Source organism: Budorcas taxicolor, chromosome X, assembly GCF_023091745.1.
Source record: "Budorcas taxicolor isolate Tak-1 chromosome X, Takin1.1, whole genome shotgun sequence".
NCBI classification, from domain to species: domain Eukaryota; kingdom Metazoa; phylum Chordata; class Mammalia; order Artiodactyla; family Bovidae; genus Budorcas; species Budorcas taxicolor.
Window position 1 is genome coordinate 86,026,470 of NC_068935.1, and position 23,790 is coordinate 86,050,259.

General features: G+C 41.3%; 1 pseudogene; it reads right to left on the reverse strand.

Moving 5' to 3' along the window:
• LOC128069551 (protein fem-1 homolog A-like) overlaps positions 1 to 23,790 on the reverse strand; it is a 35,890-nt pseudogene that overhangs the window by 1,988 nt on the left and 10,112 nt on the right.

The window sequence follows — 23,790 nt, forward strand, 5'->3', positions numbered from 1 at the left end:
AATCTTTTCTCTCAAATGACCAATACAGCTCAATATGACATTTGGAAGGGAATCCATCTGAAAGGAAAATGCAGTCTTACATTGGCCTGAGGACGCTTCCATTAATTTGGATGAATTAACATATATGGTGGTTCTTAGAAGAACCTCTTCTTGGTAGCTCAGACAGTAAAGAATCTGCTTGCAACGCAGGAGACCCGGGTTTGACCCCTGGGTCAGGAGATCCCCTGGAGAAGGGAATGTCAACCCACTCCAGTATTCTTGCCTGGAGAATCCCACGGACAGAGGAGACTGGCTGGCAACTGTCCATATTGTTGCAAAGAGTTGGACATGACTGAGTGATTACAATTGCACTTTCATCCCCAGCAAAGGAATTACTAATGTTTACAGGATGCATATCACCCTAAGAAGAAGGTAAAAAATCATTTGGGAAGATGGAGCAAAATGGAAGAGGAAATGGGAGAATTAAAGTCTCTTTCTCTTTCTCCAAACCCTCCTCCTCCTTTCTCTGCTGTCTCCCCTCCTTTTGCTCCCTTTCCATGGCAGCTCTTCATCTTCACGCCTCAATCTGACTCCTAGTAAGGGCGAAGCTATGATCTTCAAGATGGGCGGTTAATCAGTAGATTTCCCTGCAAAGAAGGACAAGGAGACAATGATGAATTATCTCCCTGTGTGAGGTGTGTGTTTGTCATGCCCTAGCTCTGATTTCATTTCATGCTTAGCCTAGATTTTGACCTCCAAGAATATTTTCTTATCCACAAACTATACAGCTGGGAAAGCAGAGATGATAAAGCAATATTATTAAGGAATAACTGGGAAAGGAAACCCAGGAGTCATCTAATTCTACATTTTTCCTGAAGACAGCTAGCCTTCCCTAACCACTTTGCCAATAAAGCAGATGCCATCACGTAGCTACCCAGGGTTGAAACAGTACAACTCTACATGCTGTTCAACTCCCCTACATTATTCACTGAGGGCTCCTTTTCCTGAGCCCAGGGAAGACCACAGAAGCTTGCGCAAGTAGCTGGCATGTGTTTTCAGTTTACAGCCCTTCATATGTGCAATGGTAGTTGCACAGAATTCTGCAAGCAGCAGCTTTGGTTGTTTGATGGAGCAGGCATGTCAGGACTGGAATGTGACCTACCACATCAGGGGCAATGTGGCCAAAATAATGTGTCTATATGCAAAATCCACTACAATATTGTAAAGTAATTATCTTCCAATTAAAATAAATTAATTACTTTAAAAAAAGAAAAAAAAAAAGACTCTGACTCTATGCCACCTCCCACATAATGGAAGAACTAAATGCTCGAGGGACCCACTGAGAGGGCCTGCAAATGGCCATAGCTGAAGTCCTTCTAAGAAAAGTGAGCTGGGAGAAATCACAGCAGTGTATCCAGAAGACTAGTGATTTCCCAGTTGATTTCCATCGGCAGTTTGTTGAGGCTTCCCAAAATTTACCATCATGGATCCAGGAGTAGTTCAAAATCACCCACTGGTCTTATTTACTTTGTGTCAACCTTGGAGAAGGAAATGGCAACCCATTCCAGTGTTCTTGCCTGGAGAATCCCAGGGATGGGGGAGCCTCATGGGCTGCCATCTGTGGGGTCACACAGAGTCGGACATGACTGAAGCGACTTAGCAGCAGCAGCAGGACCGAATACTACATAAAACCTAGCAGGAGCTGCTCAATTTTGGGACAATGTAGAGAAAGAGGAAGGAGAAAAGAAGCAGTTAAATATCACTGTGTTAGCCACTTGGTTACAACTATTTTCTGAGGGAAGAAGCCCTACTCTGGACAACATGTGAAGGGAGCCAAGGTAGATGGGAAAACCGTATGTCATTATTACATTATGCCAAGACACTGGAAGAGGGACTGGAGAAAGAGATTCCTGAGAATGCAGACCCTGCAGGAACAAGGGAATCAGGAAAGCCTAGGACGAAACCCTCGGCTAGGGAATAATAGGAAAAAGGCTCAAAGACAACTGATTGAGGGAATCTTGGACGTAGAACCTGGTGAACCACAAGCTTCAATAAGTGGCCCTCAGGCTAATTATGCTTGCCTTTTCTGGTAAATATTGGTGCTGGAGAGGGCTCTTGAGAGTCCCTTGGACTGCAAGGAGATCAAACCAGTAAATTCTAAAGGAAATCATCCCTGAATATTCATTGGAAGGACTGATGATGAAGCTGAAGCTTCAAAGGCATGATGTGGACAGGAGCAGAAGCAGGGTGGGCAAGATCAAGGGCAGCATGTGGGTGGGCTCAGAGGCAGAGGTGGGTGAATTAGGGGCATGGTTTGGGTGGGGAGCCACCAGGGAAGCTCACTTGTGTTCCTCCCCGCGATCTCTCCTGTGTGTTTGTGTGTCTCCGTGTCTACACTTTCCTTTTTTGTAAAAATGCCAGACATATTGGATTAGGGCTCATGTAATGACCTCATTCTAGCTTGATTACTTCTTGAAAGACCTGATAGGTTACTGCTGCAGTCCCTGTGCTACACCAGGATCTGTGGCCTCTGAAGGAGAGGAATTCAATCCAGTGCCAGAGATACGGCTTGCCCACTGAAATTTTTTGTGTAACAGAATTTTGCTAAAGTATAAGAGAGATAGAGAAAGCTTCTGACATGGACATCAGAAAGGGACAGAAAGAATGCCCTCTTGCTAGTTTTTTAGCAAAGTGTTTTATGTCTGTTAGCAAGCTTATTAATCAGATAAGAGAGACACCCCAAGGCTGAGGGAGTTTCACCAGGGCCCTCTCCCACAATATGCATTTTTGAGATAGGATGGCCCAAGTTGTGTCATCCCCCAGCCATAAAACAATTGACATGAATACTGGTTTCTTGAGCCATTATCAGTCCAAGGGTTGAGTAAAGAAAAAAAAAAGTATTCTTAGGCAGAACCATTTTGAAGAAAGGTAGGTTACAAAGCAAATTCATGGTTTCATTAACATAGCTTAAGAAAAACTTTTCCATAGGAAAGATATTGGTTAGCTCAATTCTGAACCAGGTGTCGTCAACACAGAATTAAAATTGGAGAAGGAAAGTGAATGTCTGCCACTTGCAGTTTATTTCTCCTGCCGCTCTGGGACTTCTATGCTTCCTACCTGTTACCCTCTCAGACCCTATTTCTAATTAGGTCACATTCAGAAATAGTGGGGGTTAGGACATCAACATATTTTCTGGATGGATACAATTTTACTCATAACAGGGTCCTCAAAATTCACAGGGTAGCTGCACATACCCAGTGAGAGGAGGCGGCTGTAGTTTTCAACATCATGTCCTGGTACAGGAACCTCTGAGCAGAGTTCAGTTGATGCAAATCCTCTCTGCTGAAGTTCACGGTCATGTCCTCAAAGGACACTGACACCTGTAAACACAGCCCCATTTGGGGGTGACCAAGTCAGCACAGGGGGACAAGAGAAAGATAAGAAATTGTTTTTAGTAAGTTTTACCATAATACTTCATGGGCTATGATTTTTATATTGTCACCCTACTTATTTAACTTTTTTGCAGAGTACATCATGAGAAATGCTGGGCTGGAGGAAGCACAAGCTGGAATCGAGATTGCTGGGAGAAATATCAATAACCTCAGATATGCAGATGACACCACCCTTATGGCAGAAAGTGAAGAAGAACTAAAGGGCCTCTTGATGAAAGTGAAAGAGGAGAGTGAAAAAGTTGGCTTAAAGTTCAACCTTCAGAAAACAAAGATCATGGCATCTGGTCCCATCACTTCATGGCAAATAGATGGGGAAACAGTGGAAATAGTGGCTGACTTTATTTTTCTGGGCTCCAAAATCACTACAGATGGTGATTGTAGCCATGAAATTAAAAGATGCTTACTCCTTAGAAGGAAAGTTATGACCAACTTAGACAGCATATTAAAAAGCAGAGACATTACTTTGTCCACAAAGGTCCATCTAGTCAAGGCTAAGGTTTTTCCAGTAGTCATGTAAGGATGTGAGAGTTGGACTATAAAGAAAGCTGAGCACCGAAAAATTGATGCTTTTGAACTGTGGTGTTGGAGAAGACTCTTGAGAGTCCCTTCGACTCCAAGGAGATCCAACTAGTCCATCCTAAAGGAGATCAGTCCTGGCTGTTCATTGGTAGGACTGATGTTGAAGCTGAAACTCCAATACTTTGGCCGCCTGGTGCAAACAGCTGACTCATTTGAAAAGACCCTGATGCTGGGAAAGATTGAGGGCAGGAGGAGAAGGGGGCGACAGAGGATGAGATGGTTGGATGGCATCACCGACTCAGTGGACATGGGTCTGGGTGAACTCCGGGAGTTGGTGATGGTCAGGAAGGCCTGGCGTGCTGTAGTTCATGGGGTTGCAAATAGTCGGACATGACTGAGCGACTGAACTGAATTAAACTGAACACATAATGTATAGAATAAAAAAATCTAGTCATAAATTTCTGCCATCCATTGTACATAGTAGTCTTTCATTTAAAAAATAATAAATTTCATTAGCTATCTACTTTATACATAGTAGTGTGTATACCTGATTCAGTTTGCTGCAGAGCAGAAACTAACACAGCAGTGCAAAGCAACTATACTCTAATAATAAATAAATAAATAACGTGATTGAAAGGGGAAAAAAATATTTTTGTCCAGGATTTGAAGTTTATTTTATTTTGTTGCTCATGTTAATGGGGAATTTGTGTTTTATTCTGTTTTGAAGGAGGCATGTACACTATATAAAATTTTATTTGTTTATTTATCATTGGCTGTGGTGGGGTCTTTGTTCCTGTGCATGGGCTTTCTCTAGTTGTGGCAAGCGGGGGCTACCATCCAGGTGCAATGCGAACGCGTCTCATTGCAGTGGCCTCTCTTGTTGCAGAGCACAGGCTCTGAGCACACAGGCTTCAGTGGCTGGTGTGCATGGGCTCTGAGGTTGGTTCCTGGGTTCTAAAGTGCAGCCTCAGTAGTTTTAGTGCACAGGGTCACTTGAACAGGAGGCCTTTGTCTCGAAAGTGGGCTCTTAACCGTTGGACCACCAGGAAAGCCCAACATCAACACTTTTTTCTCAATTTACATAGCTCCCACTGCTGCTGCTTTCATTTAGTCTTCAAAAATACAGGCATTTTCTCTTGATGCCTTTTGTTCTGGGTCAATTTTAACTTAATTACATAGTTGTTGGAAAATGTTCAATTCAGTTCAGTCACTCAGTCATGTCCGACTCTTTTGTGACTCCATGGACTGCAGCACACCAGGCTTCCCTGTCCATTACCAACTCCTGAAATTTGCTCAAAATCATGTCCATCGAGTCGGTGATGCCACCTAACCATCTCATCCTCAGTCAGCCCCTTCTCTTCAATCTTTCTAGCAACAGGGTCTTTTCCAGTGAGTCAGTTCTTTGCATCAGGTAGTGAAAGTATTGGAGTTTCAGCTTCAGCATCAGTCCTTCCAATGAATATTCAGGAATCATTTCCTTTAGGATGGACTGGTTGGATCTCCTTGCAGTCCAAGGGACTCTCAAGAGTCTTCTCCAACACCACAGTTCAAAATCATCAATTCTTAGGCACTCAGCTTTCTTTTTAGTCCAGCTTTCAAATCCATACATGACTACTGGAAAAACCATAGCTTTGACTAGACGGACCTTTGTAGGCAAAGTCATGTCTCTGCTTTTCGATATGCTGTCTAGGTTGGCTTTTCTTCCAAGGAGCAAGCATCTTTTAATTTCACGGCTGCAGGCAACATCTGCAGTGATTTTGGAGAATAAAATAAAGACTTTCACTGTTTCCACTGTTTCCCCATCTATTTGCCATGGGACTGGAAGTAATGGGACTGGATGCCATGGTCTTGGCTTTCTGAATGTTGAGTTTTAAGCCAGATTTTTCACTCTCCTCTTTCACTTTTATCAAGAGGCTCGTTAATTCTTCACTTTCTGCCATAAGGCTGGTGTCATCTGCCTATCTGAGGTTATTGATATTTCTCCCGGCAATGCTGTTTCCAGCTTGTGCTTCCTCCAGTCCAGCATTTCTCATGGTGTACTCTGCATATAAGTTAAATAACCAGGGTGATAATATACAGCCTTGTTGTACTCCTTTCACAATTTGGAACCAGTCTGTTGTTCCATGTCCAGTTCTAACTGTTGCTGCTTGACCTGCATACAGGTATCTCAGGAGGCAGGTTAGGTGGTCTGGTATCCCCATCTCTTGAAGAATTTCCCACAGTTTGTTGTGATCCACACAGTCAAAGGCTTTGCTGTTGTCAATAAAGCAGAAGTAGATGTTTTTCTGGAATGCTCTTGCTTTCTCAGTGATCCAACGGATGTTGACAAGTTGATCTCTGGTTCCTCTGCCTTTTCTAAAGCCAGCTTGAACATCTGCAAGTTCACTGTTCACGTACAGTTGAAGCCTGGCTTGGAGAATTTTGAGCATTACTTTGCTAGTGTGTACCGTGAGTACAATTTTGTGGCAGTTTGAACATTCTTTGGCATTGCCTTTATTTGGGAACAGAATGACAACTGACCTTTTAAAGTCCTGTGGCAACTGCTGAGGGTTTCAAATGTGTTGGCATATTGAGTAAAGCACTTTTACAGCATCATCTTTTAGGATTTGAAATAGCTCAACTGGAATTCCATCACCTCCACTAGCTTTGTTCATAATGATTCTTCCTAAGGCCCACTTGACTTCACTTTCCAGGATGTCTGACTCTAGGTGAGTGATCACACCATTGTGGTTATCTGGGTCACTAAGATCTTTTTCATATAGTTCTTCTGTGTATTCTTGCCACTTCTTCTTAAGAGCTTTTGCTTTTGTTAGGTCCCTAACATTTCTGTCCTTTATTGTGCTCAGCTTTGCATGAAATGTTCCCTTGGCATCTCTAATTTTCTTGAAAAGATCTCGAATCTTTCCCATTCTATTGCTTTCCTCTATTTCTTTGCATTGATCACTGAACAAGGCTTTTTTATCTCTCCTTGCTATTCTTTGGAACTGTGGATTCAAATGAGTGTATCTTTCCTATTCTCCTTTGCCTTTAGGGTCTTTTCTTTTCTCAGTTATTTGTAAGGCCTCCTCAGACAACTGTTTTGCCCTTTTTACATTTCTTTTTCTTGGCAATGGTCTTGATCACTGCCTCCTGTACAATGTCATGAACCTCCATCCATAGTGTTTCAGGCATTCTATCAGATCTAATCCTTTGAATCTATTTGTCACTTCCACTGTATAATCATAAGGAATTTTATGTAGGTCATAACCGAATGGTCTAGTGGTTTTCCCTACTTTCTTCAATTTAAGTCTGAATTTGGCAATCAGGAGTTTTTATCTGAGCCACAGTCAGCTCCCAGTCTTGATTTTGCTGACCATATAGAGCTTCTCCATCTTTGACTGCAAAGAATATAATCAATCTAATTTCTGTATTGACCATCTGGTGATATCCATATGAAGTCGTCTCTTGTGTTGTTGGAAGAGGGTGTTTGCTATGATGAGTGTGTTCTCTTGGCAAAACTCTATTAGCCTCTGTCCTGCTTCATTCCGTACTCCAAGGCCAAATTTGCCTGTTACTCCAGGTATCTCTTGACTTCCTGCTTTTGCATTCCAGTTCCCTATAATGAAAAGGACATCTTTCTTGGGTGTTAGTTCTAGAAGGTCTTGTGGGTCTTCATAGAACTGTTCAGCTTCAGCTTCTTAAGCATTACTGGTTGTTGACTAGACTTGGATTACTGTGATTGAATGCTTGGCCTTTGAAACAAACAGAGATCATTCTGTTGCTTTGAAATTGCACCGAAATACTGCATTTCGGACACTTTTGTTGACTATGAAGCCCATGAAGAGTTGGAAAACGTACTCTGTCGGATTTCAACACATGGTCTATCTCGAAGAATGTTTCATGTGTCCCAAGAGAAGAATGCATATTCAGCCAGGGATGGGCACAGTGTTCTCTAATATATGTCAACTTGATTGAGTGTTGTTGAAATTTTATATCACTTTACTCATTTGTCTTCTACTTGTTCAACTAATTATTTGTCATCTTTTTGGTGAAAACTGAAATGGAGATGTTAGAAATTTATATTTCTATACAAAGGAACTAGAATACACAAAGCAGGGATTATCATGGAGGATTTCTATTATGTAATGTTAAGACTTACCTTAAATCTACAATAATTAAGACAGTGTGTTACTGATGTAAGTACAGACACATATATTAATGAAACAGAATAGAGGTCCAGAAACAGATTTGCACACATATGGACAACCAATTTATAAAAAAAGTTAAAGTATTTCAATGGGGAAAAGGAAAGCCTTTTTAAAAAAACTGTGCTAGAACAAGTAGATAAACATTTTGGAAGAGAAAACAAACTGTGATCCACAATGCACACCATATACAAAAATTAACTTAAGTATTCACACCACACACACACACACACACACACACACACACAAAGTAACTCTGTGAGGTGATGAGTGTGCTGACAAACTTGATTGTGGTATGAAAACAGATATACAGGTCAATGGAACAGATAAACCCACACATTGATGGTCAATTGATTTTTACCAAAGGAGCCAGGAAAATGAAAATGGAAGGGCAATCTCTTCAATTAATGGTTCGGGAAAACTGGACAGCCACATGCAATAGAATGAAGCTGGAACACTCTCTTACACCACACATCAGAGTTAACTCAAAATGGATTAAAGACTTGATCATAAGACCTGCAACCATAGAAGTTCTGATAAAATCATAGGGTGGTAAGCTCCTTGACATAACGTGTGGAGATAAATTCTTGGATTTGACACCAAAATCAAAGGCAACAAAAACAAAAATAATCAAGTGGGAATATACCAAACTAAAAAGTTTATGCATAGCAAATGAAACCTTCCACAGAATGACAAGGCAGTATACTGAATGGGAAAAATTATTTGCAAATTGTATGTCTGATAAGTGGTTAATATCCAAAATATGTGGGGCTTCCCTGATGGTTCAGATGATAAAGAATCTGCCCGCAATGCAGGACACCCTGCTTAGATCCCTGGGTGGGAAGATCCCCTGGAGAAGGAAATGGATTTAAGGAAATAGAATTCAAATCCATAGATTTAAAATCTGTGGATTGGGTTGACAACAATTCAATACACCGAGAGAGATAGCCAGGCATTACGTGCCACCTGGAGGGATGAATTAACAAGCATTCAATACCACTTCTGAAGTATGTTTGCCTAAAAATTGAATCTGTATTGATCAAACCTCTAAAATTATCAGTTCATGTTAACATAGGGACATGGGAACTATGAAGTAACACCACAAGAATACAATTAGAAAATTCCAAAAGGTGGAACATAGTTCAGGGCAAATGGCCCAGTTGCTTCAACAAAAATGTAACTGGGGTAGAGAGCATTACATCAGTTCCAGATTAAAAGGAACTTCAGAGATTATTGCGAGAGAATTCTTCACAAATCTCAATTTCTGTATATCTTTCAAGCAGACCCAAGATTGCCTTTTTTCCAAACTATATTTTCAAAGATATTTATATAGTGAACAGCCTTAGAAGATAGAGTCACCCTCTCTAGGACAAAGGGCAGGTTATACTAGAAATTGTGCCCAAGACATTTCTTCCTCAAGGCAAGATTCAGGGAGGCTTACTACCCTTTATGAAAGACTCAATCGATGCCCATTCACTACAGGTGCTTCCCCTATGATGGAACCTAATGCACATGCAGGTATCATCTGGCCTTCTGCATTCCCCTGTGGGAACTGAAGCTTGGGGAACTGGTGAAAATGTTCATACTCTGGTTACCACTAATGCTATGAGTATTCAAGTCATTGGACTCTGTCCCAGGAGTCTCATGTCTTCTATCAGCAGCCATAACACCGTGGCCAGCTCACTTGTTAGGTTGGATGTAGGATAGAATCTTGGACCTTTCACAGTTCTTGGAAGTTTTGGTGATTAGGATGTGCTGTGCACAGATATGTGGCTTTCTGGAAAAGGAAATGTAAGGGACTTGTGGACATCCCTGCCCCAGAGATGTCCACATCCTAGTCTCTGCAACATGTGGATATGTTGTACTACATGGCAAGGGGAAATTAAGGCTGCAGATGGAATTAAGGTTGCTAATCAACTGACCTTAAAACAAGGATACTATTTTGGCCTTTCTGGGTAGGGCCAAGGTAAAGAGTCCTTAAAAGTGTAGGAGTGAGGTAGACAAGAAGGCTAGAGTAATGTAGCATGAGAATATCCAACCCGCTGTTGCTGGTATTAAGGATGAAGTGAACCATATCAAGGAATATGTGTGACCTCTAAAAGCTAGAAAGGGCAAAGCAATTGATTCTTCCCTTGAGCCTTCAGAAAAGAACACATCTGGATTTCCCTGGTGGCTCAGTGGTGAAGAATCTGCTTGCCAATGCAGGAGACAAGGTTTGACCCCTAATCTGGGAATATCCCACATGCCACGGATCAACTAAGTCCATGTACCACAGCTACTGAGCCCACGCTCTAGAGCCTGGGAACCGCAAATACTGAGCCCATGTGCTGCAACTACAGAAGCCCAGACACCTAGAGCCTGTGCTCTGCAGCAAGAGACGCCTCCACAATAAGTCCACATACAGCAACAAAGAGTCACCCTCGCTCGCTGCTACTAGAGAAAAGCCCACGCACCAACCACCAACGAAGACCCAGCACAGACAAAAGTAATGAAATTTTTAAAAAATGAACCCATATCTGCCAACATCTTGACTTTAGCCCAGTGGGAGTCATTTAAGACTTCAGAACTACAATATTAAAATTTCTGTTGTTTTAAGCCACTGAGGTTATGGCAGTTTGTTACAGGAATGATAGAAAACGGACAGAGGCAAATTCAGGAGATTAGAGAGAAGTCTCCGGAATCAGTAGTGGAAATGTTGATCAAACTGTATGGTCAATAAATGGTCCTCCGCTTTACTGCCAGTCAGTGGGGAGGAACTGAAGAAGTTATTGCATACAAAGTACCATGAAGTAGGTTTAAAGACAGCTGCCTCAATAGTGTTATGTAAGGTTGGTCTTAATTCTTCTAGATGGGGGACTTCCTCACCAAACTGCGGTCAGTCTCAAGTGTAACTTATTGTACACACTCTCAAGCCTCTTATTGTGCAGGCCTTGTGAAATTTGCCTCATTATGCCTCTTATGTACAGGCAATACCTCAGAGGTGGGTGTTCCAGACCACCACAATAAAGTGAGTATCACAAAAAAGTGAGACACAAATTTTCGGTTTCCCTGTGCATATAAAAGTTACCTTTATATCATATTGTAGTCTTTAAGTGTTCAGCAGCATTGTATCTTAAAAAGCAATGTAAGTTAATTAATTAAGAAATTATTCCTAAAGGGCTTCTCAGGTGGCACAGTGGTAAAGAATCTGCCTGCCAGAAGAGGAGATGCAAGAGATGGTGGGTCGATCCCTGGGTCAGGAAGATCCCCTGGAGTAGGAAATAGCAACCCATTCCAGTATTCTTGCCTGGAAAATTCCATGTACAGAGGAGCCTTGAGGGCTACAGTTCATGGTGTTGCAAAGAGTCAAACACGACTGAGCACAGAACAGCACTTAGGCCTAAAAGATGCTAACCATCATCTGAGTCTTTGGTGAGTCGTAATCATCTTGCTAATGGAGAGTCTTGCCTTGATTTTGATGGCTACTGGTTTTGATGGGTACTAAGATGGTGGTTGCCGAGGGCTGGGGTGACTGTGTCATTTCTTAAAATAAGACAGAAATGAAATTTGCCTCACTATCTCGTCCTTTCATGAACAGCTTCTCTGCAGCATCTGACATTGTTTGATATAGCATTTTACCCACAGAAGAACTTTTATCAAAATGTGAGTCAGTCCTCTCAAACCCTGTTTTATCAGCTAAGTTTATGTCATATACAGAAATCTTCATAGCATCTTCACCTGTAGTAGAGTCTATTTCAAAAAACTATTTTTTTGCTCACACATAAGAAGCAGCTGCTCATCTATTCAAGCTTACAATGAGACTGCAGCACTTAAGTCACATCTTCAGGCTCTACTTCAAATTCTAATTCTCTTGCTATTTCTGACATCTGCAGTTACTTCCTTCAGTGAAGTTCTAAAACCCTCAATATCATCCATGAGAGTTGAACCCACTTCTTCCAAACTCCTGTTAATGTCAATATTTTGACATCCTCCCATGAGTCATGAATGTTCTTAATGGCATCTAGAATGGTGAAACCTTTTCAGAATGTTTTCAATTGCCTTTGTCCAGATCTATCTGAGGAATCACTACCTATGGCAGCTAAAGCATTATGAGATGTATTTCCTAAATAATAAGACTAAAGCTGAAATTACTCCTTGATCCATGAATTGTAGAATGAATAAGGTGTTAGCAAGCATGAGAACAACATTTATCTCATTGTACATCTCCGTTAGAGCTTTTGGGTGACTGGTCCATTGCCAGTGAGCAGTAATATTTTGAAAGCAATCTTTTTATCTTTCTGAGCAATATGTCTCAAGAACAGGCTTAAAATATTCAGTAAACCATGCAGTAAACAGATGTGCTGTCATCCAGGCTTTGTTGTTCCACTGACAGAGGATAGGTAGAGTGAAAGTGAAAATGTTAGTCTGTCAGTCATGTCCAACTCTGTGACCCCATGGACTGTAGCCCACCGGGCTCCTCTGTCCACGGGATTCTCCCAGGCAAGAAGACTGGAGTAGGTTGCCATTCCCTTCTCCAGGAGATCTTCCCTACTCAGGCATCGAAACCAGGTCTTCTTCACTGTCATCATAGTCAGATTCTTTACTGTCTGAGCCACCAGGGAAGCCCATTTACAAAGGACAGGTAGAATAGATTTAACCTAATTCTTAAGAGCCCTAGGATTTTCAGAATGCTCAATGAGCGTGGGCTTCTTTCTTAAAGTTACCAGCTGCATTAGCCCCTAAAAGAGAGCCAGCTTGTCCTTAGAAACTTTCAAGTCAGGTATTGAATTTTCTCTAACTATGAAAGTCCTAGATGACATCTTCTTCTGATATAAAGCTGTTTCACTACAGTGGAAATTTGTTGTTTGGTGTAGCCACTTTTATTAGTTATTTTAACTAGATCTTCTGGATAAGTTTCTGCAGCTTCTACATTAGCACTTGCTAATTCAACTTGCACTTTTATGTTTTGGAGACAGCTTTCATTAACCCTCACGATCCAACCTCTGCTAGATTCAGACTCTTCCTTTGCAGCTTCATTCAACTCTCTCAGGCTTCACAAAACAGAAGAGTTACAGCCTTGCTCTGAATTAAGCTTCGGCTTAAGGACATGTCGTGGCTGGTTTGATCTTCTCTCCAAAGCATGAAAATCTTCTCTGTATCAGCAGTAAAGCTGTTTCTCTTTCTTATCATTTATGTGTGTACTGGAGCATCACTTTTAATTTCCTACAAGAACTTTCCCTTTGCATTCACAACTTCAGTAACTGGTATAAGAGGCCTAGCTTTCAGCCTGCCTCAAATTCCGATGCACCTTCTTCACTAAGTGTAATCATCTCTAGATTTTGATTCGAAGTGAGAGACTCTTCTTTTCACTTTAACACTTAGAGGCAAATTGTAAGTTTATCAACTGGCCTAATTTTCAATATTATTATGTCTCAGGGAAAGAGAGGCCTGAGGAGAGGGAGAGGGACAGGAAGCAAGGCAGTTTGAAAACATACATTTACCATCTAAGTTTGCCAATCTAGAGTCATGGATTAGTAGTAACGTCAAAGATCACTGATCATAGATCATCATAACAAGTATAATAATAATGAAAAGTTTGAAATATTGCAAAAATTACTGTAATGAGTCACAGAGACAGGCAGTGAGCAAATGTTATTGGAAAAATGGTGCCAACAGACATGCTGAATGCCCAGTTGCCTACAAACTGTCAATTTGGTTTTTTTAAAAAACAAACCCACAGTACAGAAGCAGACTCGTAGACACAGAAAGCAAACTTAATGGTTACCAAAGCAGGAGGTGTTAACTGGGGGTATGGAATTAACAGATGTACATTACCATATATAAAAGACATGTGTACCCCAGTGTTCATCACAGCACTGTTTATAATAGCCAAGACATGGAAGCAACCTAGATGTCCATCAGCAGATGAATGGATAAGAAAGCTGTGGTACATATACACTGTGGAATATTACTCAGCCATTAAAAAGGATACATTTGAATCAGTTCTAATGAGGTGGATGAAACTTGAGCCTATTATACAGAGTGAAGTAAGCCAGAAAGAAAAACACCAATACAGTACACTAACGCATATTATGGAATTTAGAAAGATGGTAATGATAACCCTATATGCGAGACAGAAAAAGAGACACAGATGTATAGAACAGTCTTTTGGACTCTGTGGGAGAGGGCGAGGGTGGGATGATCTGAGAGGATAGCATTGAAACATGTAGATTATCATATGTGAAACAGATCGCCAGTCCAGGTTCGATGCATGAGACAGATGCTCAGGGCTGGTGCACTGGGATGACCAGAAGGATGGGATGGAGAGGGAGGGGGGAGGGGGGTTCAGGATGGGGAATACATGTACACCCATGGCTGATTCATATCAATGTATGGCAAAAACCACTACAATATTGTAAAGTAATTAGCCTCCAACTAAAATAAATAAATTTAAAAAATTAAAAATAAAAATTGGGTGGGAGAGAAGAGGGAAAGGGTGAGATAAACGGAGAGAGTAGCATGGACATGAGGGTAACACATGCAAATACAGTACACATACAAACACATACAGTAACACATGCAGATAGATAGCCAATGGGAATTTGCTGTATGACTCAGGGAACTCAGACTGGGGCTCTGTAATAACCTAAAGGGGTGGGAATAGGTGGGAGGTGGGAGGGAGATTTAAAAGGGAGGGAGCATATGTATACCTATGGTTAATATATGTTGGTGTATGACAGAAATCAAACTAATATTGTAAAGCAATCATCAAACAAGTAAAATAAATAAATATTTAAAAATTGAAAAAAATAAAAGTTTACCATATATAAAATAGATAAACAACAAGCACCTACTATATAGCACAGGGAACTATATTCAATATCTTGTAATAAACTATAATGGAAAAGAATTGAAAAAAAGAAAAAACTCATGATATCTGTAAAGCACAATAAAGCAAAGCACAAGTAAAGTGCAGAAAGTCTGTACTAAGATTTGGGGGAGGGCAGATGTGGCTCGCAACACTTCTTCAGACAATAGCTTCAGAGGTGAGCATCTATACTCAGGGAAAAAGGACAGAAACTCATGAGCAGTATGGGCAGAAGCCAGGCACATGGTGACAGCTTTGGCTGGTTGGTTGAGCGAGGAGCAGGAGGGGATGTGAAGATTGCTGCAACCGAAGCTGAAATGTCTTATGGCTCAGTTCATCTACTGTCTACCATGCCTACCACAGATCCATTGAGAAACCACAGCCAAAGGACTCAGATGTTTCTGCAGTAGATCCTGCCTGCTATAGTTCAGCTTCTTGGGGAGATTTCACCAAGACAAACTTCTATAGGAAACCACTGATGAGGCAATGACTGGCATCAGGGCTCTACTGCCCCATACTGGATCTATCATGCTGATGAAGACGACCTACTGCCAAGAGAGAAACTGACCCGAAAAATTTCTAGATAAATTCTTAAAAAAAAAAAAATTCTAGATAAATTCTTGAGGTCAGCCCCACTGCCCTGAAAAATTTCCCTAGCCTTTATCTTAAAAGTGAGAAAAAACTTAAGATATAGAGGTATAGATGGGCTTCAGGATGTGCTACCCCCAAACATGGCACCTTGGTGAATAGAATACTCTAAGCTGAAAGACTTTGAGAAAACAGCTGAAGCAGTGAGGTCACTCCAACCTTCCCCCTTGCCCTTCTTCCCTGAAGCAGGTCATTGAGCCCTCAGATGAGTGGTTCCCTGGCTACACCCAGACTAAAAGAACATCCTTATCTCAGAAAACAAAGGGACCCTACGAAACAGTTTGTGCTAAGTCTCTCCCAGTTACTAAATTTACGTCACACTCTCTGACTTATCATATTCCTCCACAACCATCCAGTCTTCATCTCACCCAGCATAGAACTCCTCAGGTCTAACTGTTCCTTCGTGTCTTCATTCCCTTATAAAGGCTCCCACAACTTGTAAAACTTACAAACAAATGTGTATGCTTTCCTTCTCTTAATCTGTCTCTGTCAGTTTAAATTTCCGATTCAGCCAGGGACCCTAAGAAGTCAAGAAAACCTTTTTCTTCCCCTACTATAAAGAAAATGGGTAGCACATGCCCTGAATTGAGGTGAACATCTTTAAAAGTTGCTACTGCTCTAGTCTTCCTTTCAGGGATCACACACCATATTGAGAGTCCCTTGGACTGCAAGGAAATCTAACTAGTCAATGTTTAAACAAATCAACCCTAAATACTCATTGGAAGGACTGATGCTGAAGCTGAAGCTCCAATACTTTGGCAACCTGATGCGAAGAGCTGACTCATTGGAAAAGACCCTGATGCTGGGAAAGACTGAAGAAAAAAGGAGACGGGGGCAGCAGAGCATGAGATGAACAGATAGCACCACCGACTCAATGAACAAGAATCTGAGCAAACTCTGGGAGATAGTGAAGGACAGAGGAGCCTGGCATGCTGCAGTCCATGGGGTCACAAAGAGTCGGATACGACTTAGTGACTGAACAACAGGAACAGCTGCACCAGTGATACCTGAGCTAGCCAATGGGCACAACTAGAAAGCAATATGGCCACGGCTGCAGAATCAAGGCATCCTCAAATCTGAAAGATGCATCTGTCACAAGGACCTTGCTGCCCAATACAGAGCTCTGGGCATACTGAAAACATGAGATCCTTTGGTTGAGGCCCAAGCAGCTGAGACCCAAGCAAGACCCAAGACTTGCCTTCTGGCATGGAACCGCACTTTTACTCTACATGTTGTCTCTCCCTTCCCTTGTATTCTGAAATTGGCCATTTTGAAGCAATGATTGGGGTGGAACGGGGGCTCCCTGTTCCCAAGAGTGACCAAAGGCCATACACCCCTCTCTGAGTATTCTGGAGAACTTTGGAGAAGGGAGAGACTTGGACTTTTAAGGATCTGTTGGATACATGCACCTAGGCCATTCTATCTGATCTCAAGAGATAAGAAAGCACCCAGATTCAGCTGATGGGGTTTAGGTATGGATAAGTGAAAAGGAATCTAAAGTCGCCCTGTTAAGTCAATTCAACGTACCCTTGACCCCTGAACAACATGGTTTTGAGTTGTATGGGTCCAATAATGCATATATTTTTTTCAAAAAATCTACTGAAAAAATTTTGGGGATTTGTAACAATTTATTTGAAAAATTTCACAGATGAATCATTTAACCTAGAAATATCGAAAAAAATTAAGAAAATGTTAGGTACATCCTGAATTCATAAAACACATGTAGATAACGGTCTCTTTTGGGATTTACTACCATAAAACATACACAAATCTATTATAAAAAGTTAAAATTTATCAAAACTTCAAGCACACATTTACAATACACAGCGCTGTTAACAGTCAAGAAAAATTTAAACAATGGAAAAAGTCAGTAATACATTATAACTGCATAAATTTAACTGTAGTCCATACCTACTGCTGCAATCATTTCATAGCCAGCTCCTTTTGCAATTGCCGTGAGCTCAAGACATGCAGGTATCCACTTAAAACACCGTGTGATATTAATCATCTCTGTGTGAGTGGTTTGTTTTTCCAAAAAAAATTGTGTGTTGAAATAATAAGCCATCTCCCATGGTTTTCATGTATTTTTCATTGTGCTTAGTGCAATATTGTAAACCTTGAATGACACCATGAACCAAACCAAACCACTAGCGATGCTGGAAGTGCTCTTAAGAAGCAGAGAAAAGCCACGGCATTACAACAAAAAATTGAACTGCTTGATATTTGCTATAGGTTGATGGACAGGGAGGCCTGGCGTGCTGCGGTTCATGGGGTCACAAAGAGTTGGACACAACTAGCGACTGAACTGATCTGAGGTCTGCAGCTGTGGTTTCCCACCATTTCAAGATAAATGAATCCATCATAAGGACTATTGCTTTTAAGAAAGAAAGGAAATTGGTACAGCTGTCCTTGCAGGTATACCAACAGGTCTGAAAACATTGCACTTTTTGTTAAACACCGTATCTAATTTTGAAAAATGCAGCTTTAATGTAGATGCAGTATTGCTCTGAGAAAGGCATACCAAAAGCCTCTCTATATGATTCAAGGAAAAGCAAAGTCTTTCTACAACAACCTAAAGCAAAAGGAAGGTGAAGAATCTAAAGCTGGAGAATGTAAGGTCAGCAAAGAAAAGTCTGATAATTTTGAGAAAGAGGTTTGGCTTTTAAAATGTCAAGATAAGAGGAAAAGCAGCTTGTACCCACCAGGGGGCAGCAGATGAGTTCCAGATAGCATGTAGAAAAATCACTGAGGAGAGGGGTATCTGCCTGGCAGAGGTTTTGAATCCAGACAAAAGTGCCCTATTCTGCCAGAGAAGGCAATGGCACCCTACTCCAATACTCTTGCCTGGCAAATCCCATGGACAGAGAAACCTGGTAGGCTGCAGTCCATGGGTCGCTAGGAGTCAGACATGACTGAACGAGTTCACTTTCACTTTTCACTTTCATGCATTGGAGAAGGCAATGGCAACCCACTCCAGTGTTCTTGCCTGGAGAATCCCAGGGACGGGGGAGCCTGGCGGACTGCTGTCTATGGGGTTGCACCGAGTCGGACACGACTGAAGCGACTTAGCATTCTGCCGGAAATATGTGAAAAAAGACATTTATTAGTAAGGAAGACAAGCAAGCACCAGGATTGAAGGCAGGGACGTCAGGATTGACTGACGGACGATCAGTCGTGTCCGACTCTCTGGAATTCTCCAGACCAGAATATTGGAGTGGGTAGACTTTCTCTTCTCCAGGGGATCTTCCCAACCCAGGGATCGAACCCAGGTCTCCCACATTGCAGGTGGATTCTTTACCAGCTGAGTCACAAGAGAAGCCCAAGAACACTGGAGTGGGTAGCTTATTCCTTCTCCAGCGGATCTTCTCGACCCAGGAATCGAACCAAGGTCTCCTACACTGCAGGTGGATTCTTTACCAACTGGACTATCAGGGAAGCGTTAAAATGTCAAGATAAGAGGAGAAGCAGCTTGTACCCACCAGGGGGCAGCAGATGAGTTCCAGATACCATGTAGAAAAGCACTGAGGAGAGGGATATCTGCCTGAACAGGTTTTTAATACAGTTAAACGTGCCCTATTCTGACAGAAATATGTGAAAAAAAAAGACATTTATTAGTAAGGAAGAGAAGCAAGCACAGAATTGAAGGCAGGGATGGATAAGCTAACTACTATTTTCTTCAAATGCAGTCGAGTTTATGATCTGGACTGCCCTTATCTATAAAGATGCTAACTCCCGAGCCCTGAGTGTGTTAGTCGCTCAACTGCGTCTGACTCTTTGCGACCCTACGGATTGTAGCCTTCCAGGTTCCTCTGTCCTTGGGATTTACAAGGCAAGAATACTGGAGTGGGTTGCCATTTCTTTCTCCAGGGGATCTTCCCAACCCAGAGATCAAACATGGGTCTCTGGCATTGCAGACAGATTCTTAGCCAACTGAGCCAGAAGACAAGCCTTGAAGGGAACAGATAAACACCAGCTGCTAGTCTTTTGATTGTACAACAAGAAGGCCTGAAGAACCAGAATTCTTTTCCTGGATTGGGTCAATCAATGCTTTGTCTCTGAGGTCAGAAAATATCTGGCTGGTAAAGGACTGCCTTTTAAAGTCGTTTTGACCTTGGACAATATCCTTGGCCACCCAGAGCTCCAGCTGTTCAACACTGAAGGCATTAAAGTGATTCAAGTGCCCCCAAACAATATATCTCTAGGTCAGCCTCTAGATCAGGTGGTCATAAGGACCTTTAAGGCTCATTACACACAGTCCTCTATGGAAAGGATTGTCAGCACTATGGAAGAGAACTCCAACAGAGAGGACATCGTTAAAGTCTGAAAGGATTACACTATTGAAGATGTCATTTTTGTTATAGAAAAAGCCATGAAAATCATCAAGCCTGAAACAATAAACTTCTGCCAGAGCAAACTCTCCAGATGCTGTGTATGACTTCACAGGATTTATGACAGAGCCCATCAAGGAAAGAGATTGTGGATGCCACACATACAAAAAAAAAAAAAAAGGCAGGTGATAAAGGTTTCAAGATACAGATCTTGGAGAAATTCAAGTGCTAATAGACACCACACCAGAGGAATTTACAGAAGACTACTTGATGGAGATGAGAGCTTCCCAACCAGTGCCTGACAAAGAGGAGGAAGAAGACAGAAGAAGCAGAGTCAGAAAACAAACTGACATTAGCCAATCTGGCAGAAGTGTTCTGACTTCTCTAGACTACTTTTGACTTCTTTTATAACAGGGCTTCTTCTATGATGCAGGCTGAAACTAAAGCAAATGGTGGAAGAAGGGTTGGTACAGTATAGAAACATTTTTGGAAAAATGAAAAAGCAAAAAACTCAGAGATCATGATGTGTTTCCATAAAGTTACACCATGTGTGCCTGCCTCTCCTGCCTTCCCTTCCACTTCCTTCACCTCTGCTGCCCTGGAGACAGAGACCAACTCCTTCTTTTCCTCCTCCTCTCCAACCTACTCAACACGAAGATGAGCATGAAAACCTTCATGATGAATCTACATCCATTTTAGCAAAGAATCATCATGCCTTATGCTTATAAAACACATCTGATGTGTATGCGTTCTGAGTGTCTTCATGTGAAAATCTAACAACTGTATGACAAGAAACACATGGAGATGTTTTTGTGTCAATCTCATCTCCTAAGTATGCATGATATAGAATATTGTGGGCAAGATGTAGTGCCCTGGATAGCCTGTCCTTAAATAGCCATAAGATGAGCAATATTCAATATAAAATTATTAGTGTGTTAGTTTTCTTACTGTTTCACAACTTGTCTCTTAAAGAATTACATTATTGCACAGTATGAGTCTCTCACTCTCTTGTAAATTGAGAAACTGCATAAGAGCCTGTTATCAGAGGTGTTTTTTTTAAGGTAAAAATGCTTCCAAAACTGTATTAAGAATATGACTGTAATACTGTATGCCACAAAAAGTTTCTAAAAGTTCATTCATTAGTGTATAGGCTAAACTACCATGAAACAATCATATCGATTACTTGAGGCTACCATAATGCAATGATATTGCTGCTTCTTCATTATCAGCGCATTAGTCATCATAACTGTAAATAAATACAAATTTCTTTTTCACTTTATTTTTTTCATTTTTTTAATTGAAGGATAATTGCTTTACAGAGTTTTGTTGTTTTCTGTCAAACCTCAACCTGAATCAGCCATAGGTATACATATATCCCCTCTCTTTTGAACTTCCCTCCCTTCTCCTCTCCATCCCACCCCTCTAGGTTCATACAGAGCCTCGATTTGAGTTTCTTAGCCATACGGCAAATTCCCATCGGCTATCTATTTTACATATGGTAATTTAAGTTTCCATGTTACTCTTTCCATACATCTCACCCTCTCCTCCCCTCTACCCAAGTCCACAAGTCTATTCTCTATGTCTGTTTCTCCATCGCTGCCCTGTGAGTAAATTCTTCAGTACCGTTTCTCTAGATTCCATATATATGCATTAGAATATGATATTTATCTTTCTCTTTCTGACTCATTTCACTCTGTATAACAGGTTCTAGGTTCATCCACCTCGTTAGAACTGATTCAAAGGCATTCCTATTTATGGCTGAGTAATATTCCACACATGGACATCACCAGATAGTCAACACTGAAATCAGATTGATTATATTCTTTGCAGCCAAAGATGGAGAAGCTCTATACAGTCAGCAAAAACAAGACTGGGAGCTGACTGTGGCTTGGATCATGAACTCCTTATTGCCAAATTCAGACTGAAATTGAAGACAGTGGAGAAAACCACTTGACCATTCAGGTATGACCTGAATCAAATCCCTTATGACTATACAGTGGAAGTGAGAAATAGATTGAAGGGACTAGATCTGATAGACAGGGTGCCTGATGAACTATGGATGGAGGTTCGTGACATTGTACAGGAGACAGGAATCAATACCATCCCTGTAAGGAACAAGGTATAAGGAAGGTTGAGAAGTGCTTGCAAACGAAACTCTCAACCAGGGCTGAACATTCTTGCAAACGAGATGTTCAGCTAAGAATCCTCTGTTTGTTCCCGTGGGAAAAGAACATTTCTTGCACACAAGGATGTTTCTCTGATTCCTCAAAAGGAACAGACCCAGGGACAAAACGGATTCTAAGTTGATAAGGAAGTTCCCCAAAACAAAGTCTTAGCTGCAGTAAATAAGTCAAGGTAAAGGTTATCTCGCCCTGCGCCTGCGCACTGTATAGTCTCTGAATCACAGTGCTTGGCAGCTTGCCCTGTAGGTTGTTGTGCAAGGGATATAAAATAAAGCAGCTGTAAGAAGCAAGTGTTAAAATATAAAGATTCAAACCACTCTGCAGTGTTGGTGTTTCATTCCGTCGCCAGCAATCCCCAAGAAAAAGAAATGCAAAAAAGCAAAATGGCTGTCTGAGGAGGCCTTATAAATAGCTGTTAAAAGAGGGGAAGCAAAAAGCAAAGGAGAAAAGGAAAGATATACCCATTTGAATGCAGAGTTCCAAAGAATAGCAAGGCGAGATAAGAAAGCCTTCCTCAGCCATCAATGCAAAGAAATAGAGGGAAACAACAGAATGGGAAAGACTAGAGATCTCTTCAAAAAATTAGAGATTCAAGGGAATATTTCATGCAAAGATGGGCTCAATAAAGGACAGAAATGGTATGGACCTAACAGAAGCAGAAGATATTAAGAAGAGGTGGCAAGAATACATGGAAGAACTATACAAAAAAGATCTTCACGACCCGGGTAATCACGATGGTGTGATCACTCACCTAGAGCCAGACATCCTGGAATGTGAAGTCAAGTGGGCCTTAGGAAGCATCACTACGAACAAAGCTAGTGGAGGTGTTGGAATTCCAGTTGAGCTATTTCAAATCCTGAAAGATGATGCCGTGAAAGTGCTGCACTCGATATGCCAGCACATTTGGAAAACTCAGCAGTGGCCACAGGACTGGAAAAGTTCAGTTTTCATTCCAATTCCAAAGAAAGACAATGCCAAAGAATGCTTGAACTATCGCACAATTGCACTCATCTCACACACTAGTAAAGTAATGCTTAAAATTCTCCAAGCCAGGCTTCAGCAATACATGAACGGTGAACTTCCAGATGTTCAAGCTGGCTTTAGAAAAGGCAGAGGAACCAGAGATTAAATTGCAAACATCCGCTGGATCATTGAAAAAGCAAGAAAGTTCCAGAAAATCATCTATTTCTGCTTTATTGACTATGCCAAAGCCTTTGACTGTGTGGATCACAATAAACTGTGGAAAATTCTGAAAGAGATGGGAATACCAGACCACCTGACCTGCCTCTTGAGAAACCAAAATGCAGGTCAGGAAGCAACAGTTAGAACTGGACATTTGCAACAGACTGGTTGCAAATAGGAAAAGAAGTCCGTCAAGGCTGTATATTGTCACCCTGCTTATTTAACTTCTATGCAGAGTACATCATGAGAAATGTTGGGCTGGAAGAAGCACAAGCTGGAATCAAGATTGCCAGGAGAAATATCAATAACTTCAGATATGCAGATGACACTACCCTTATGGCAGAAAGTGAAAGAAAACTAAAGAGCCTCTTGATGAAAGTGAAAGAGGAGAGTGAAAAAGTTGGCTTAAAGCTCAACATTCAGAAAACTAAGATCATGGCATCCCGTCCCATCTCTTCATAGCAGATA